Source organism: Dermacentor variabilis, chromosome 3 (assembly GCF_050947875.1).
Source record: "Dermacentor variabilis isolate Ectoservices chromosome 3, ASM5094787v1, whole genome shotgun sequence".
In the NCBI taxonomy this organism is placed as follows: Eukaryota; Metazoa; Arthropoda; class Arachnida; order Ixodida; family Ixodidae; genus Dermacentor; species Dermacentor variabilis.
Genome location: NC_134570.1, coordinates 155,562,969 through 155,583,783, shown reverse-complemented (window position 1 = coordinate 155,583,783; position 20,815 = coordinate 155,562,969). Strand labels below are relative to the sequence as shown.

Sequence of the window (20,815 nt, the reverse complement as noted above, 5' to 3'; positions counted from 1 at the left end):
CACCTCAAGGGGAAAGACTTGAGTGCGCGATTGTAGAGAGACAGAGTACCGTCCAGGGCAGGCACAAAATATGATTCTTGCCTTCTCTCACTCTCACATCACTCCATCCCCCCCCCCCAGTTCGGGTGCCAAATGGAGCAAAACATACTGTATACTTAAATTTCCCGTCTTTTCTTCATTTCCTCTATTTCTCTGCTAGGCACGTCACTAAATATATGTGGTATATGCAGCACTGGTGGTTCTGGAATGCTACGTGCCTAAACAACAATCTGATTATGTGGCATGCGCCGTAGTGGGGAACTGCGGCATTATTGTGACTGCCCAGTTTTCTTTAACGTGCAGCTAAATCTATGTGCAGTTCAGTCTACTGTTATATGGAATACCAAAATGTGCAGCTCTCACTTTGCTGGCGCCCTAGCATCAAGTGACTGCGGAAGCAATGTCAGCGCACTGCAGAGCTGGATCAAAAGGAGTCGGACTTATCAACCGCAACTGATGTGCTGCCAATCTAGTTGAGTGCACTCTTGAGAGAAAGAGAAATCCTGAAATGCGCCGCACTCAAGTGTTCCGCTTAACAGTGGACCCCTCCGTACACGGGCGTTCTTGCATTTCGTCCCCATGGAAATGCAGCCTCCGCGTCCGGCTTTGAACTCGCAGCCTTGAGCTCAGCAGCTCAACGCCATAAACATTATGCTACCAGAGCGCGTATTCTTGGGCATTAGCACAATATTGATGGTACATACTCTCCAGACGAAATTTACAAGCCTGGAATGCTGCACAGCTTCAAAATCGCGTCCTATGATTTTCTGCCGCCCCCAAGTAACGCAAAACCACTGTAAAGGAATTGCACAAGAAATTATCACAGCTCTGGCGACGTATGTCGAACATATAGAAAGCAAGAAAAATATTAATTAGCACGATCACGGCGACTATTTTAATTTCGAGGGATCCTAAACGTGATGTGCACCCCTGTATAATATAGGAAAAATTGGTACCTCCCAGTGAAGGTTACTGCCATAACACGCCGCCTATAATAATAATAATAATAATAATAATAATAATAATAATAATAATAATAATAATAATAATAATAATAATAATAATAATAATAATAATAATAATAATAATCTTTATTTTCATCTTTTCATAGAATACAGAACCAGAGCGGACCTAAGGGTAAAAGCCGTATGCATCGGCTTGAGAAAACCCCATTACGCCCATTACGCCCGACAATATGACGAGGAAACAGCTTAGTCGTGACAAACGCAGAGAAATACCAGAAACACTGGAATACATACTGAATTTCCTAACGTAGAAGGGCAAAAACACTTACATTAGGGATCAGTAAGGAAATATACGTACAAAATTGAGGATAGCTTTAGTGCATTTGTTAACATTGTGTTATGTAACAAACAATAACGCAACATACAAAAAACAGAATGAAACACCATCCATTAGTGCAGGAGTGGCAAAACACTAATGAACTTATTTTTCGATATTTCTTCCAGTGAGACGCTATTCCATTCAAGTGTGTTAAGGTAACAGGGAAGTTTATAGGCGCTTGATTCAAATCGGTACGCAGTCCGACGGAACAGTGTAGACCAAGATGTGCAACGACGTACATTGTACCTGAACACATGGCTTTGAAGTTTGAATAGCGTCAACATATCTGCGTTGTTTGTTCTAATAGCATTCTTGTACATAAGATTTAACCTGAAGGCATAAAGATTAATCACTTGAATGATGTTAAACTCTTAATAATAGTTTCCTGTGTGGGCATGCCATGGTATGTTATCAACTAGCCTGATCACACGTTTCTGAGTAACAATAATCTTGGATAAATTATGCTTCGTACTTGTGCCCCAGACAGTGTGGCAATGGTTAAGTATTGGAACGAAGAATGCGTTGTAAATGAATAGTTTAATTCTTGTTGATAGCACATACCGTTGACGACATAGCACCCCATTCGCTTTGTTCATATTTGATCGTATGTTGTTATTTTGTGCATCACAATTGAGCGATTCCGAGACAGTTACTCCCTCACATTTGATACTACGGACGATTTCAATATAGTTGTCTCCAAACCTAAGCATAATATATTTTACAACTTTGTTTTTCACTCGAAATACCATGGCTTGAGTTTTGTCTGTGTTCACCTTTAGGTAATTTTCCTGCGACCACTGACACATGTATTGCAAGAAAACTACCTGTAGAGGATAAGTCATTTTCTCTTCTACCCGTAATGAGCACCGTAAGGTCATCAGCGTAGGCAGTAAGGTTCACGGGTAGCTTAGTGTAAAATATATCATTTAAGTTATGTGAAAGCAACAAAGGGCCTAAGATGTTTCCTTGCGGCACGCCCGATTTTATGTATGGCCATCAGACAGAGCATCATTGTGTGCTATAATTTGTTTACGTTGTTGAAGGTGTGACCGTATCAAAGAACTAGGAATCCCCCTTATATCATAGTGGCTCAGTTCTTTCGTAACATGCCATGATTGATTAAATCAATAGCTTTGGAAAAGTCACGATAAGTTCCGAGGACAAGGAGCTCGTCTTCAAATGCATTTACGATGAGTTCCTTTTGCTTGAGCAGTGCCAGGTCAGTGGATATTTTTGGTGTGAACGCGAGCTGATCGCTTGACAAAACGAAATGTTTATCTAATTAGTTATTCTCGTGTGAATAATTTTATCTACACCTTCAGAAATTACCAGTAGAAGAAAAATTGGCATATAATTTGACAATTCAGATGTATCGCCTCTTTGTGTATCACAATACCTTTTGCATGCTGCAACTGCTTAGGAAATACTCCACTACTGAGACAAAGGTTGAGTATGTATGTTAACAATGGGGCAAACAAATCAATTACGTATTTTAGAGGTTTTATTTCAAAACCTTTAATATCTAAAGCCCTTCTGTTTTTAAGATTTCTAAATACAGAAATTATTTCATTTTCGGTTGTAGGGGACATAAACATCGTTGGAGACTCCTGGTGCTTGGTGAATTGACGTGTTCGTCAAATGAATAGGAGAGCATACGGTATTTGTGATCTTCACAATGAAATCGTTAAAGAGATTCGAGAGATCCTGCTTTGTCAGCACAGCACCACCGCTCATAATGTAGCTTGGACCACTGTTGTAGTGACGTCCAAGTAGTTTACCTAGTTGACGCCACCGATGCTGAGGGTTCGTGCTAGAATTATCTGAAAACGAATAGCTGAAGTATTCGTACTTGGCTTGACGTAGTTCCTTGTTCAAGTTATTGCGATATCCTTTATATTGAGACAATTTCCCGGGATGTTTGGATTTAATGAATTGCGCATATAGTTTCGTTCTCTTTTATACTTTTTTTTCAATAAGGCGTTCGTAATCCATGGTTTCATCGATTTTCGTTTTCGACAGCATTTTAAAGGAAAGAAGTTTTGATATATGTGCTTTAACTCAGCTGCATTAGTGCACCGTATGCAACATTTGCATCAGATAGTGACGACATATGGGAGGAGCCTGCTGCACATATTTCATTACGAAAGGAGTTGAGGGATTTTGAATCAATGCAGCGATAATAAGACACCAGTGATTTAGATGCATGTTTAGGGATGGCATATGCAATAAAGGCAAATACCGGAAAATTATTGCTCATGTCAGTTACGGAAGTTATAGTGCTTTTATCATGGTTAGTGATAATTAAATCTAAAGTAGATGAAGTGAAAGAAGTTGCGTGGGTTGCTACAGTAATTACATTGACAAGAGCGTAAGAATGAAAGAAAGAAGCAAATTCTGAATTAACACTGCAAGCTGGGCGAGTTGGTGATTGAACATGTTCCTATGGGCGGGAAGCGCAAACCGGGCGAAAGACGAGAGGAAGTACACAATACGAACGCAGTATTCTGCGTTCGTATTGTGCACTTTCTCTTGTCTTTCGTCCGGGTTGCGTTGCCCACCCATAGGAGCAAGAAAATTCGTCTTGTGACGCGGTTCTCCTATCAATAATCATATCACCGGGAAAGTACAGCACATGCTCATTTATAGACACATAATCAAAAAGGACAATGAGATTTTTTCTCTAACAATGAGAAATTTTTTTTCATGTTTTCTGTCTGGAGTGCGGTAGACAACACAAAAGCTATTTTTGTTACTCTGAACGGATAACACTTCACAGTGCGGAGTGCAAAACAGGAATTTCTCAAACATTGTTGCAGGAAGCGAATTCACAATTTGCAGGGATACGCCGCCGCCTCTTCGAGTTTGCCTGTTATTAGCAAAGTGAGCATAATTGTCCATTACAAAATATGTTGAATCGCCTTGGTACCAGATTTCAGTGAACAGTATTGCATGGAACGAAAAATTAAGGGAAATAAACAGGCTAGGTATTTCTTCAGTCTTGTTGCACACAGAACGACAGTTCATATGAGAAACAGCAACGCTATTTTCAGAGTAAACTCTATATAGATCTGCGATAGAAGGAAGTTCGCAGCAGCTCATGCAGCAATGCATGTTTTTAGCGCATTTTATTCAAATCGTCCAAGCTAGTGCTAGTCCAAGCTAGTACAAACTAGTTTGGCACTGCTTTCAGATTTGTGGGCATAAATGTGCCCATCATGCTCCCAAACAAACTTCCAGTTAATTTAACATTTTTTTTTTGGCAATGGCCTGCGCAAGGAGGCCATTGCCAAAAATTCTTGATACCATCGGTCTCAAAGGCTTTCGAGGCGCAGAATCTGCTATAAAGCTGCAAGTTTATTCGTCCTGGTTATTCAGACTAGCGACCCTTAGCAGTACGCACGGAGAAAATGGCGCCGGTATTGTTTACTGCCTGCAAGGCAGAACTCTACGAAAACGCAGCTTTATGGCGGATGCCGACGCCGCACCATGCAAAAACTGACTGTTACAATATACAGGCACTAGGAATGAAAGAGGTCCCACCTTTCGACCAGAAATGTAGGGCAAGCTGTGCGAAGGATGCGAAGCGGCCGTGCAGCTACGAGCGGCCTGTGTCTTGCTCGGCAGGGTTTATTGACGCTTATCGGCCAGGAGTAACACGCAGAATAAATCTCTGAAGGTGCGGAGAGCAGCATACGATAAAATAACAGTGTAATCGCGAACGTCTACATATATGAGTGCGAAGCGTGAGTTTTTACTACAAGTAGGGACAAGCTAGGGCTGGAGAAGAGAAGAAAAGCCTGCTTTCACCATCTCTGGGAGTTCAATTGTTGCCGGCCAACTTTAACCGTGCCGGAGGCTTTGCATCACAAAGACCTACGTGATGTCCATGACTTCATCTGCTGCGTAGAGCAACGAAAAAAAGAAACTGTGGCAAAGACCACGCGCTCGTTGCAATCAGCGCTAGGCGATACTTTCTTGAAATGTTCAAGCAACTGCTATGCAGAGACACATTTTGCGTTAAGGTTAAGGATAATTCATTGTAAGAAAGAAGAGGTGTTGGCCTAAGTTTAAGTGCACAGGCGGAAGAGAAAAGCGGACAGAAGAAAGGAGATGTGAAATGATGAGAACAGGCAAAAGCGATACAGTAACCATGTAATACAGTGTTTTCTGTAATGTCTGGAATCTCGTCCGGTGCTCAGCAAATAGTCTCTAATTACCCTTGTAGCCGTTTTTGTTTCTGCTTAGTCACACAATGTGGGGGGGGGGGGGGAGAATAGTGCCTTTCCACAATTGCCGCCTTCCGATACATAAGTAAAGAACGCGTTGTTTTAAATATTTTCCTTCTCTCACTCTACATGGCGTCATATTCTGTTTCCACATTTCTTTGTGTTCCAATGAAAAGCTTGCGTGTGCAGTTGGAAGACGAATGAACGACTACGAGCTCCCTCAAAAGAACCTAAGAATGCTATTGCTTCAGAAGTAACGCTACCACCAAGTAGTACTTTTCCCTGTGTATCTATTTTATTTCATATGAATATTGTAAGAAGAATTTAAAAGAAGACAGAATGATATTTCTAAACTTGATTAACTTGCATTTTCACACAGTTTAGCCTTTATAAGCCGCATATGCCGGTGGAAGGAAGAAATAGACAGTCCGCAGCGTGGTTTTTCCGGATGCTGCTATATACGCCTAGTTCCCAGCAACGATAAGCGATACGGGAAGCTTATTATAAAACACATATATAAGCACACATAGAACTGAAACACAAAGAACTGCTTTTTCAAGCAGATGCAGATGACTTCACTATTCCTGTCTTCCAACTACTGCTAAATTGCAGCGATAATCATTTCATTTGATTCCATTTAATGTCACCTGAAAGGCCCGGAGGCGTTACTCGAGATACGGCTTTAACCCTTCCGACAATTTTAGAACCGGTGATCAGAAGAGCAAGAGAAAAAGAAAACAAGAAATAACGAAAGCCTGGAACAATTGTGAAAAATGGTAAGCATTGCGTTGGAGTGAGGCTGGGTAAGATCTGTAATCAAGCGATGCAACTATTTACCATTTGGTGGAACAATTTAAGGTCAGTTCATGAGACGATGTTTTCTGGGAGGCTGATCCAAATGGTTATTGCGCCAGGGAGGAAAGACGTATTCATGGTAGACGATCGGGTGATAATGTGTGCTATTGGAGTACTGCGGTTAAAGCGGGAAAACGGGTACGTGATGGTGGACTTAACAGGGCACGCCTGGAGCGCGGATGATAATAAAAGGCGTGAAGCAAGCAACGAGGAGAGCTAATCCGGTGGGAGGCAAGTGACGGTAGTTCAAGTGCGTACTCTATAGTGTGGTTATGCTGGTTTCACTAGAGTAGTTGGAGGTTATAAACCTATCTGCGCGATTTTGTATTGTTTTTATATCACAGGTAGGATATGATTGGGAAAGGTGCCAGTAGATGTGGGAAAGTCTTACTGAGGACGTACGAATGCTAGATATGTTAGCTTTTTTTTATTTGAGGTGAAGCGGTCTTCAGGTTACATTTTAAATTTGAAAGGGTACCTGAAGCATTAGAACAGATGGTGTCAATACGTGTTGACCATGATACTGTCAATCTCCTGCGACCGCCGAGGTACTTGTAAGACGGGGCATGATTGGTAGGAGCAGAATTCATTGTGTAGGTTTGACTGGTTAGGCTGTGGTTGAGGGTGAATGATAGAGCTTTGCACATAGTAAGGTTAAGCGGCTTCAACCATTTCTAATACCATACTCCGACGGAATCGAGGTCCTGTTGGAGCGCGGCGATGTTACTCGAGCCTTTGAAAGGGGAATATAAGACATTGTTGTCCGCGCAAAGACGTTCTTCTTAATGTTAGCAGGTAAGTGATTAATGTAGATGAGAAAAAGTAGAGGCGATAAACCACCGCCTTGTGGACCATCCAATGTGACGCTGCTAAGGGATGAATTATAGTTATTTTTAAAGGTGAAACTGTGCATGACCTGTCAAGAAGTGCTCAAGCCAAGAGAGAAAGCTATCTGGGATTACGATAGATGCGAATTTTCGAAGCATGTGTTTGTGGGAAGCGCGGTCGAACGCTTTGGAGTAATCCAAAAAAATAGCATCAATCTGCAAATGAAGGTCCATGAAATACATAATGTCATGAGTGAACTCGGCGATTGGGTCTCGCATGAAAACAGTTTTATGAAGCCGTGCTGGTGAGGGTAGAAGAAGGTGATAGATTCCAGGTGAGCCATTAGGTTAGATGAGATGATGTGTTCTATTAATTTGGAAGGAATGTTAGTAAGAGAAATTATGGCCATAATTTATAGCGCAGGAGGGGTCTACAGATTGGTAAGACATGGGCCCTTTCTCCAATCGTCGGACAAGCTTCCTGTCTTCAAGGAGCGCATAAATATTAAGCGTCGTACATGGCTGGAAGTGTCACTGGTGTTAACAACTATTTTGGCGTTAATACCATCCCATCTATCTCAGGTGTTCAAATATAGTTAATTGAAGAGGCTGCATATGCCATCAGGGTTGATCTTGATGTCTGGCATTTATTTTACGGAAAGTGGTGGTATTGGCTCAATGAAAACGTCATTAGTGCTGGGGAAATCTGACGTGAAGTAGAGGTTAATAGCTGACGCACATTTCTCAGAGTTATTGAGATTGCCGCCCAAATCTGTTAGTTGAATCTGCGTAGCATTTGTCTTTGCTGAGAGTAAGCACCACAATTTATTGGAATTTGTTCGTAGAATTGTCAAAAGTTCACGATGAAAGAAGTTATGTTTGCTGTCGTCAGCTCCTGAATATACTGGTTAACGCACAGTAGGTATTTACCCTGTTTCTGGGTTATTGGCGAGTTTGGCTTTCCTGTAAAGCCTTTTCGTTTTAGTAAGGAGAGATTCGAGCAGTTTATTAAACCATTGATTGTTGGAGTCGGATTTCACAAGAACTGTTCGTATGTACTTAGCTCCCAAATAGAGTAACACATTCTTATAAAGCTCCTAGTTCCTATCTGAGATCTTCTTAGTTAAGACTCCTGAAAATCATTAAACAATTCTGCAGTTCGCTTTTATGGCGCCAAAATCTGCCCTCTTGTATTCTTTTGTTATTTTTCTTGTAGGTGACATTTTTTAAGCGGTGTGAAAATGCATATATGGATGAGGTTACGATTGCTAAGACCGGGTAGTGTGGTAACGCTCTTTAAGCTACCAGGGAAAGATGTGAGCAGATGGTCCAGGGCGTTTTCCCTCTTGTACGACAAAGATATCACCTGCTGCAGGGTGAAGCCTAGAATGAGATCAATAAATTGTTTAGTTTCGGACAACGGCGACCTGTTAGTTACAGAAAGCATAGGGCAGCTAATGTGACTGTAGTGGAAGTCGCCAAAGAAGTGAATAGGCGCTATAGGAAATTTGCCATGATGTCGGTTAGCGCTTTACAGAGTAACTAGGAGAATGACGGATTGCTGTCCGGTGGACTGTAAAACAAGACAAACATTGTCTTTCTAGGACGATTGTAAGCGCGAGCGCAGTACAGCTCAAGATTATCATAGCGACTGATCAGGGTAGATGAGAAGGCATCTCTGACAGCTAATAAAATTTCCCCTCCTTTCCGGCTGCTCCGATAGTGGCGATAGATTGTATTGCCGGAATTTGCAGGAAAAATTCGCTTTCTCTCATGTCTTCGTTTAACCATGTTTCTGTAATAATATGATGTCGGCATCGATGCCGTGAGTGAAACTGCGAAGTTGTTCTCGCTTAGGCAGCAAACTGCGCATGTTAGTCAAGCTATGTTAAGGAGAGGTAAGGATGAGGGCCCGCTGCGAGATGAAGTTGAAGTGATAAGCTTCGCAGCCCATCCTGGCACGTTTTGACGTCTTGTACATTGGGATTCAGTTTCCCCGGGCCTATATGAACGGCCTTATAGTTTCAATCACTCTGTCAGAAGTATATAGTGTCGTAGTGATAGCGCTTATTGTTAACAAGCAAATTTTCTACACGTAGTTTGAACGCGTTTTTTTTCTCTGGCATTAAAAATTTTTTCTATTTGCAGTGTGAAATACGAGTAGCAGAAGCGAAATCTTCCTGTATAGCAAAGTTCCAATGGCGGCCAGTCCAGCCGCCATTGGAATCTGAAGCTAGCAACGTTTAACTTCAGAACGTTATCTAGCGAGGCGAGTCTAGCAGTGTTGTTGGAGGAATTAGAGGGTAGTAAATGGGCTATAATAGGGCTCAGTGAGGTTAGGAGGACAAAAGAAGCATATACAGTGCTAAAAAATGGGCACGTACTGTGCTACCGGGGCTTAGCGGAGAGACGAGAACTAGGAGTCGTATTCCTGATTAACAAGGATACAGCTGGTAACATACAGAAGTTCTATAGCGTTAACGACAGGTTGGCAGGTCTTGTGGAGAAACTTAGTAAGAGGTAGAAATTGAAGTTAGTACAGGTCTACGCCCCTACTTCCAGTCATGATGACCAGGAGGTCGAAAGCTTCTATGAAGACGTGGAATCGGCGATGGGTAGAGTGAAAACAAAATACACTATACTGGTGGGCGACTTTAATGCCAAGGTAAGCAAGAAGCAGGCTGGAGACATGTCATTGGGGGAATAGGGCATAGGCTCATGGAATAGCAGGGGAGAGTTATTAGTAGTATTTGCAGAACAGAATAATATGCGGATAATGAATGCCTTCTTCCGCAAGCGGGTTAGCCGAAAGTGGACGTGGAGGAGCCCAAATGGCGAGACTAGAAATGAAATGGACTTCATACTCTGCGCCAACCCACGCATCACACGAGATATCGACGTGTTCGGCAAGGTGCGCTGCAGTGACCATAGGATGGTAAGAACTCGAATTAGCCTAGACTTGAGGAGGGAATGGAAGAAAGTGGTGCATAGGAAGCCAATGAGTTAGCTGTAAGAGGGAAACTAAAGGAATTCCGGATCAAGCTACAGAACAGGTATTCATATTTAACTCAGGAAGAGGACCTTAGTGCTGAAGCAATGAACGACAATCTTATGGGCATCATTAAGGAGTGTGCAATAGAAGTCGGTGGTAACTCCATTGGACAGGATACCAGTAAATATCTATCGCAGGAGACGAAAGATCTGATTAAAAAACGCCAATGTATGAAAGCCTCTAACCCTACAGCTAGAATAGAACTGGCAGAACTTTCTAAGTTAATCAACAAGCGTAAGGCAGCTGACATAAGAAACTATATTATGGACAGAATTGAACAGGCTCTCAGGAACGGAGCAAGCCTAAAAGCAGTGAAGAAGAAACTAGGAATAGGCAAGAATCAGATGTATGCGTTAAGAGACAAAGCCGGCAATATCATTACTAACGTGGATGAGATATTTCAAGTGGCCGAGGAGTTCTATAGAGATTTATACAGTACCAGTAGTTACCACTGCGATAATGTGAGAGAGAATGGTCTAGAGATTTGTTGAAGGATGGTGGGAACATTGTGCTAGAAAGACTGGCCACTCTATATACACAACGTCTCATGACCTCGAGCGTACCGGGATCTTGGAAAAACACTAACATTATCCTAATCCATAAGAAAGGGGACGCCAAAGACTTGAAAAATTATAGACCAATCAGCTTACTGTCCGTTGACTATAAAGTATTTACTAAGGTAATCGCAAATAGAATCAGGAACACCTTAGACTTCTGCCAACCAAAGGACCAGGCAGGATTCCGTAAAGGCTACTCAACAATAGACCGTATTCACACTGTCAATTAGGCGATAGAGAAATGTGCAGAATATAACCAAGCCTTATATATAGCTTTCATTCATTACGAAAAAGCGTTTGATTCAGTCGAAACCACAGCAGTCATGGAGGTATTACGGAATCAGAGTGTAGATAAGCCATATGTAAAAATACTGAAACACATATATAGCGGCTCCACAGCCACCGTAGTCCTCCATAAGGAAAGCAACAAACTCCCAATAAAGATAGGCGTCAGACAGGGAGATACGATCTCGCAAATGCTATTCACAGCGTGTTTACAGGAGGTATTCAGAGACCTGGAGTGGGAAGAATTGGGGATAAAAGTTGATGGAGAATACCTTAGCATCTTGCGATTCGCTGATGATATTGCCTTGCTTAGTAACTCAGGAGACCAATTGCAGTGCACGCTCACTGACATGGAGAGGCAGGTTGAGTGAGGGAACAAACCCGGGTAAATGACCTCGTAGTTGAAATCAAGAAAAATAAATGGGGCATGGGCAGGACATGTAATGAGAAGGGAAGATAACCGATGGTCATTAAGGGTTACGGAATGGATTCCAAGGGAAGGGAAGCGTAGCAGGGTGCGGCAGAAAGTTATGTGGGCGGATGAGATTAAGAAGTTTGCAGGGACAACATGGCCACCATTAGTACATGAGCAGGGTAGTTGGAGTACATGAGCGGGGTAGTTGGCCTTTGCCCTGCAGTGGGCGTAAACAGGCTGCTGCTGCTGCTGATGATGATAACAAAGTTTGTTGATTGTGGTTTCCGCCTACAGGCAAGGATCGTATCCTTTGACTTCAAATTAAGTGATTTGATAGTTATCGGCCGTTTCATTTCAGGACAATATTTGCCTATGCGATGAGAGCATGCACTTGCGCTTGGTTCAAGACGCGTTTCAAGCTTGTTTGCGCAGAAATTGTTTTTTTTTCTTCGAACTCTTTCCAAGTTTTATTTTCCTTGCCTTCCATTCCGAGGAAAAGCAAGGTACTGCGGCGCACGCTTGTGTTTGTGTCAGTGCTCTCGGAATTAAGCAGTGCTATTTGCTTGCTGGCACCATTCGGCCTAGCCTCGGATGTTCCGCCCTGATGGACATTATCTAGCACAGAGACACGGTGTGTCAGTGCAGCTATTGTGTTTGCTTTGAGAACGTTGGCTTCTCTGAGATCAGTTATATCGGCACGGATTTCTTATATTATGTCTTCTAGCTCCTTAGTCCCTTGTTAAAGGGAGGAGCGCTGTCTCTGTGAGGGCCTGGGTACAGTTTAACATCTCCAGAGAGCAAAAGACCAGCTCGGAAAGAAGCACTATAGTGAGAGCTTCATAGTACAGACGGACAATTCTGCAAAATTTGAACTCGAAGAATCGCGACACCGTGAAGAGAAAACGATTGTCGCTACGAAATTCCCTAGCACTGTGTAAGTAACTAACATGGAAGGTTAGGGAAGCGATCGGCATCCTGCGTCTAACGGTTTCGTGCCCTACTCGTTCAGCTTTTCCACGCCGATTTAATATAGCCCGGCTTGATTTCGTAAATGCAGACGTCGCTTCCGTAGGGTGTTGCCAGGGGAACGAAGCTGCTGTCGCTAAAACTGGATTTTCCTTCACGGCGTCAGTGACGAAAGGCGGTTTGGTAGTCCCGAACTGTGGCTGTTTCAGAGAAGGCAACCCGGATTGCAGAAGGGCTTCTGGGGCAGGGCATGTACCAGCACTAGACTCTTACGACAGCATCTGAAAGGCTAGGAAAGTGATGAGCACTCTGCGTCCAACGGTGTCGTACCCCTGATACACTTTCAAGCTTAAGCCACAATTCATACAGCCGCCACGTCTTATTGCGGTAGTATCCAACGCACGCACGATTTCAGCGAGTGTCGGGTGTATTCCAAATTTCGCGTTCTTCGTGTCAAGTGTCATCATGTACATTACACGTGTGAACGTAAAGTTAGAAAGAATTAGTGACGACAGTGCTATATTCCGAGAGTGCAAAGATGCCACGAAGTTACTGTATACGTCAGTGAACTTTAAGCTCGGTTTATTCAACGACACACCCTTTAGAAAAGTCAGCTAGAGGGTTATCGCAGGCTTCATGTTTGTTAAGATTGTCTTCATTGTTGGTGTCATTCATGGACCCATGCGCATGATTGCAAAAGCTGTCGCGACGACATGCTTCCTTCCGCCTTTTATTTCAGGACCGCAGAACCGCGCGAACATGACGCAAATCTCATTGAAAAAAGAGGCAAGCACAGCGCTGTCTCTACGCCTCTTAAGTGTTATTTGTGGTGCAATTGCTCTGTTGCCTGCCATGGATTCTCTTCTCATTTACTCATATAAATACCATGGGCGCTATAACGTAAAATTGTTCCAAACTTTTCTATCCAAAACTGCTATCAGCCCTCCATGATTGGTCAAAAACTTTTTCCACCACCCGCACTTCACCTGTCTATTACGCGACGTCACGAAACCGCGATACCTTTCCATCTGCTATGATGTGTACACACTGATTATAAATGATTTGACAAAAAAAAAAAGAAAAACAGTTATTTCTGATTCGACCCCTTGGCCATTAGCCCTCGGTTATTGGTAAAATATTTTTGAGCTGCACCCACTTCACCTGCCTTTCACGGGACGTCACAAAACCGCAATAACTCACCGCGCCAAAGTGACGTGTAGGCGATAAAGATGCATTAATATGCCGAACAAAACTGAATTTTCTTCGGAATAGCCGCAGGCTGCCCCGTTCCGAAAGGAACAAAAGATGGCTGCCACCGATCGCTTAGACGATGGCTACTCGCACCTGCCGGAGAGCATGGGTGTCTTTGCGTATAATAAAACTTCTTGCGTGGCCGTGTAACGTTTTCGAGTACTTTCGGCACGTTTACCACCTCATTCTGCCACCTCTTCTTTGCTGAGGGTCAGTTTTAGCGTCATTCTTAAGATTCCGTTGTATGCCGCCGCGATTATCGACCAGTCACCACATGCTAAATTAGGGAAAACCGACCAATCGCAGACGCCGGCACCACCCTCTTCATCCGGTTATCGATTTTCAGTGCACTGGCTCTGCCCCAGCGATTCCCTCCCCACTTGAGCATTCTCCTCGCCTCTTGTCAGCCAATTAGATACGACAAGCCACTCAGTGTAGGCAATGTTATTCGTTTTTCAAGCAAGCAAAAGTGACCTCCTATGACCGAGTGGTGCGTTTGATTGGTCTGTTCAGACAATCCTGCGGGTGACCGCCCGGTGCTTGCGTCGGTGGTTACGCAAATTTGACGTCAGGAGATTAGAATAGAAACATATTGGAATAGTTTTACATTATAGGGCCCCATGTTAAGATATATTTCATTGCAATGACGACTCTGGGGACGCTTGGGGTGTGTATTCGTCTCCGCCGTGATGTCACAGTATCGACAGTGCGCGCGCATAGTCGTTGGGACAAAGTGAAATAAAACAAAAAAACTCATGGTGGTGGTGCAATGGGGCCGTGTAACGTAAAACTATTCCAATATGTTTTTATTCCAATCTCCTCACCTCAAATTTGCGTAACCACCGATGAAAGCATCCGGCGGTCACCCGCAGGGTTGTTTCAACAAACCAATCAAAGGCTGCCCTCGTTCATAGGTCACTTTTCCTTTCTTGAAAAACGAATAACATTGCCTGCGCTGAGCAGCTTGTCTTATCTAATTGGCTCGCATGAGGCGAGCAGCATGCTCAAGTGGAGGGGGATTCGATGAGGCCGAGCCACTGCACGGAATATCTATAACAGCATGAAGAGGGTGGTGCCGGCGTCTGCGGCTGGTCCGCTTTTTTTTACATAGCTTGCGCTGGCTCGTCAACAATCGTCAAGAATGACGCTAAGACGGATGCTCAGCAAAGAAGAGTTAGCAGAACGAAGTCATAAACATGTCGAAAGTTCTTCAAAATGTTACACGACCACGAAAAAGGTTTTATTACACGCAAATAAACCCATGCTTTCCAGCAGGCGCGAGTAGCCAGTGCGGGAGCGATCGGCGACAGCCATCTTTTGTTCCTTTCGGAACGGGGCTGCCTGAGGCTATTCAGAAGAAAATTCAGTTTTGTTCGGCACATTAATGCATGTTTAACGCGTACACGTCACACTGACGCGGTGAGTTTCGTGGTTTTGTGACGTCGCGTGAGAGGCAGGTGAAGTGGGTGCAGCCCGAAAACTTTTGACCAATAGCCGAGGTCTAATGGTAAAGAGACGTCGAATGAGAAATAACTACTTTTGTTATGTTCGGACAAACTATGCATAATCAGTGTTTACACGCCATGTCATATGGGGCGCTATCGCGGTTTTCGGGACGTCGAGTGACGGACAGGCGAGGTTGGCTTGTCCAACAAAGTTTTTGACGAGTTGCGGTGGGCTGAGTGCAGAATTGGAATAGAAAAGTTTGGAACAGTTTTACGTTATAGCACCCATGGTTTTAGCGTTGTGCTGCTAAGCCGGAGGGCGCGGGCTTGAATCCCGACCACGGTGACCACATTTCGATGGTGTCTGAACGTAAGAACGCTCGTGTACCGTGCAATAGGTGCACGTTAAAGACCCACAGGTGATGAACAGTAATCCAGAGTACGCAACTGCGGCATGCCTCATAATCACAACTTAGTTTTGGGAAGCAGCACCCAAGGATATAATTTTTGTTCTAAAGAAAGAATCTTGCGCAGAATCCATCTCACGATGACTATCGAAGATAATACATTGACATTTATTCAGCATAACGCCACAATTACCATATTGATACCGTCGAAACTAGTTATGTTGATGGTTCAGAGAGTTATCCTTGTGCTTCCAGGTATTCTAGGTTGTAGGAAACTAGTTGTCGGATGTGTAGACGTACCTTAAAGGAGGATGATCATGTGCAGGTGTAAATGAAACGTTGTGAGCCGTGATAGGGGCATGAGGAAAGAGTGGAATGAAAGCGTATACCTTTTGCTGCCGAACCAACAGTGTACTCCCCACCATTGTTGTCTTATTCAAGAAGTACGCCACGAAATAAAAGCAGTGAAATGATAATAAACACTGCGTTTCAAAAACGATGACAAGGAGAGAAAAATGATATCAGAAGTCCAACAAAAATGCAATGTAGGATGCAGTTATTGTGGGCAAGGTGAACGAAGAAATTGTGCGTACGAGACAAATCAAAACAGCGTTCATCCGTTTAATGCTAAGAAGTAGTTGGGAAAATTGAGGAGTAATTTGTCTGGATTGGTCATGGAGGGCATCACAATCGACAGGCAGTCTATAGATTGTCTATAGACTCCGACATTTTATAGCCTAGTCTAGAAAAAAGTGTAAGGCCACAAGTCCATAGACTGTCTATAGACAATTCCTGCCGAGCAGTATATAGCTAATTTACAGGCTTTAATCCTAGACTATGCGTCGACTATTCTCGATACAGGTTATCCCCGCTAACACAGATTTAGTGAAGCTGTTCAATGAAGAATAATATAAGGAAAGACGATAAAGTAAGATCCGAATTAAAGACCTATGCTGTTCAGCCGTCAGAGATCTTACTTGTAGGTCTTTTTATAATAGTATATCCTGCACCGTGTTTTTTAAACCTTTTATTTTCATTTGTGCACAAGCGCACTTAGGAAATATTAGAGCTACATGCAATACCTCCGCTTAAATGAAATCTGCTAGCTATCTCCTATCTACAAGTTAGTTTAATTTTTTGTTTACGTATCGTGGCAAAAAAAATTTGAATGTATATTATGCACGTGCGCCTGTTGCTTCTCATCTGCACTTATGCATTAATGTGTTTTGTTTAACAATACTCCTGAACCAGGTGCGCTCTCATATGCTGCATAAACAGAAAAAAATTGATGCAATTCCACACTTTCTGAGTCATGTGGTGCAAAAAAGAAACGAGTGCACCGATCTTAATGAACTCTGCTTATTGCGCGATGTATTACTTTTTTTAAAATGCAGGTCTGACGCTATGATCGAAAGAGAGTATTTACAGATTTACAGTCAACTTCTCCAAGCAAATTCGCTAGGCCGGCCTTGAACTTCGTATCATATATTCCAAAGGTGCTGCAAATGTGTGCTGTAAATAAGTAGATGCAACAAGGCGAGGCGGAAATAACAAAAGTGTATTCTTTGTACGTTAATTAAGCAGCTTAATATATGTGCTCAAGTCACTTAAGTCAATATTAAACGCGGTTTAACGGACTCGCATTAAATTAAAAGTGTGACTAATCGTTGCTTGTCAATAGGCTTGTCAGTGGATTTGTCAGTAGTACAATTTAGTACTATTATCAATTATTCCATTTTATGGCATGATGAACCATTAAACAATCATCAATGCTGCTGGTGCTTCAGCAACAGTACGTTGTTTTTATGAGAAGTTCATATATGACACATTATTGTAGTTATCCCAAATGATCTCTACATAAATTGCTGAAACAAGGTTAACCAGTTCGACTGTCTCTACATTTCTTGGCTGGTAAATTAATATGCCTGCGGAGAATGACATGCTCAGAAGAGTGACTGGAGTATTGGCAGTATCATGCCAAAGATGTAATTTATTTCCTTAATACATATTTAAATGTCTTTCTCATACTCTTCGACGAATGCTTCATTGGGCATAACTTCAACAGAAGGCAGATGAATTGATTGTATCGATATGGGGCGCTATAACATAAAACTATTCAAAGCTTTTCTATTCGAATTCTACAGTCAGCCCTGCGCGATTGGTCGAAAACTTTTTTGGACCACCCCCACTTCACCTGTCTGTCACGCGACGTCACAGAAACCGCTATACAGCGGTTTCTGAAACCGCTATAGCTCCCCATCTGATATGACGTGTACACACTGGTTACATATGATTTGACCAAACAAAAGAAAATATTTATTTCTGATTGGACGCCTTTTTGGCATTAGCCCTCGGATATTGGTTAAAAGTTTTCGGACTGTACCCACTTCACCTGCCTGTCATGCGTCGTCACAAAACCGCAAAAGCTAACCGCGTCAAAGTAACGTGTAGGCGTTGACAATGCAATAAAATGCCGAACAAAACTGAATTTTCTTCTGAATACCCGCAGGCTGCTCCGTTCCGAAAGGAATAAATGATGGCTGCCACCGATCGCTCAGGCACTGGCTACTCGCATCTGCCGGAGAGTATGGATTTAATTGCGTATAATAAAGCTTTTTGCGTGGCCGTGTAACGTTTTCGAGCTCTTTCGGAACTTTTACGACCTTGTTATGCCAACTCTTCTTTACTTAGGATCTGTTTTAGCGTCATTCTTAAGCTTCCGTTGCATGCCGCCGCGTTTTTCGACCAGCCACCGCAAGCTATGTAAAGGAAAGTGGACCAATCGCAGATGCGGCACCGCCCTCTTCATTCGGTTATCGATTTTCATTACAGTGGCTCGGCGCCACCGAATCCGTCTCCACTTGAGCGTGCTCTTCGCCTCTTTTCAGCTAATTAGATTAGGCAAGCCGCTCAGTGTAGGCAATGTTATTTGTTTTTGAAGCAAACAAAAGTGACCTCGCATAAACGAGGAGAGCGCTTGATTGGTCTATTTAGACAACCCGGCGGGTGACCGCCCGATGGTTTACGTCGGCGGTTAAGCAAGTTTGGCGTCAGGAAATTGGAATAAAAACATATTGCAATAGTTTTACATTGTACGGTCCATGGTCCCTTCTTAGTTTCTTTTAGATAATAAGGCCTCTTGGGCATGCTGACAAGGCTGCAAAATAGGCATACCACATGAGCACATGGCACGACAGATGTGCATCTGCTAAGAAACAAAACTGAAAATATAGTTGGAATGAATTATATTCCAGTAAATCATTTAGGGTGCTCTTAAACATGAGGGGTACTCCTTTTAGTGTTTCGAGGTTCAGCACTTTTAGTTAACGGAAAAAAATTGGGTAATGTCGTGTCAGTATGCCTGACTTTCATGTTTTTCGATAAATTGTACCACTTTTTCTGAATTTCTTGTGAGCTGGAAGGTTTTGAAAACAAGTGTAATAGAGAGATTCTCTGGAAACCTTGTATTGCATATTACAAGACAGCATACCTATGTTGACCTTTCCGAATTTCCTTATCTTTTTCTATGTCTTGCCTAGTTGTTTTTCAGGAAAATTCCCTGGCAGCCTATGACACCCCAAGCTTAAGTGCAATAACGAAATATTGTGGATTAAGGCTTGCCAAGGGACCGTCAGTCCATAACCTTTAGATAAAACGAATAACGCATCAGTCATTTGACATGCACTATTAGATTCAACTGAATTGAAGGCCTTGTTTATTAAAGCTGATAAGGGCTTGGGGAAGTTCGTAATTCATTACAACACGAGGACAGCACAGAAGACAAGGACACGGAAAGACACACACGTAAAACAGATGCAACAATGGGAACTAAAACTATTCAATTAGTCATTTTGACGGTTCATTAGTAGCTTTATATATAATTTGCTCTCATGACATTCGTCTCTAGTTAACTTGGTTTACCTCTGACTAAGGACTACATGCCAATACGAATCAGTACAATTATAATGTTCCATCATGTTAGGCTATGATGAGTAGTTACACAACCGTTATGTTTTTTGGATGAGAAGTAGTTTCGTACAGTTTAGGTTCGGCATGTGATCTCGCGACCACATCGGACACTATGATACCTTCGTGCATTCTGTGCCACATCCAAGCCCCGAAGGGCTTTGGCATTTACCTTCACATGTAAGCAAACTAATGTATCTTCTGGTTCAGAACATCACGCGAGTAGACAGCTCTCGCGATGCATCAGAATCGTTTGAGAAGTGCCACAGCAGAGTATTTTTAAGATGCGGAGCAGTATTTTCGTTGGCAGGTTTCCCTTCAGCAATAGGTAATTTCTCGACAGCTGGATCAGCGCAACCAGAATTGTACTTGCGAATATACGAGCAAGACATAGAATCTGTTTAATTGTTGCACTTTGAACAATCACGCTTCTACACAGGTCAGGTCAGGTTTGAACGGCATTTTCTTCTGACTTCGACAATGCCTGCGCCTAGCCACAGCAGCTCCCTTATGCAGACTTCGCAAGCCAAGACGGCATGGATGTACATGCAGGTAAGAGGCCAGAAGCAAGGGCACTGGTATTGGCAGGTATCCAATTTCTTTCGTTTTCATACCTTTAGGCAGCCAGCACACCTCGAGCAACCACCTTGACTGCGGGTGTGTCGCCCAAGTCGCCAAACAAGCATTTCAGGGAAAGCGACAGGCAATGAAAACAGCCACTTCTCCATATAAACGATACACTCAGATGGTTCCTACACATCGCCACACCAGCTCACCTGTGCAGACTCCACCAACAAAGATGCCGCGGAGGCACGTGCAGGTCAGAGGCAAGAAGCAGTCGCACTGGTGTTGACATTCACTCAATTTCTTTCTTTTCTTACGCTGAGGCAGCCATCACACCTCGAACAGCCACCTTGACTGCGGGTGTGTCAGCAGGTTCCCGCTTTACATATGCTCATAATAAACTTCAATAAACTTGAGCACGATAACAAACATGAAAATAAACTTGAAGGCAAATAGGACATTGATGCATCGCTTTTTTGAACATTTGGTGTACGCATACAATATATATGTTATACTTTGAAGCACTACAGAGCTTATTTTGAACCTTCCCTCTGCGTTTTTACCTTTAATTATGGATGTGTTGCGTGACCCTCAATGCTGCAGTTCATGTTGTAGT

General features: G+C 42.9%; 1 protein-coding gene across 2 annotated transcripts in view; it reads right to left on the bottom strand.

Annotated features, from left to right (window-relative positions):
- LOC142576434 (3-alpha-hydroxysteroid sulfotransferase-like) overlaps window positions 1–20,815 on the bottom strand; it is a 37,824-nt gene that overhangs the window by 8,427 nt on the left and 8,582 nt on the right. The window contains exon 1 of one of the 2 annotated variants that reach the window (XM_075686566.1): window positions 4,924–5,044. The exons of the other annotated variant lie outside the window; for it this stretch is intronic. The gene's annotated coding sequence lies outside the window, so the exon portion shown is untranslated. Of the gene's footprint in view, window positions 1–4,923; window positions 5,045–20,815 lie in introns of those variants that run through there. 2 annotated transcript variants of the gene reach the window in all.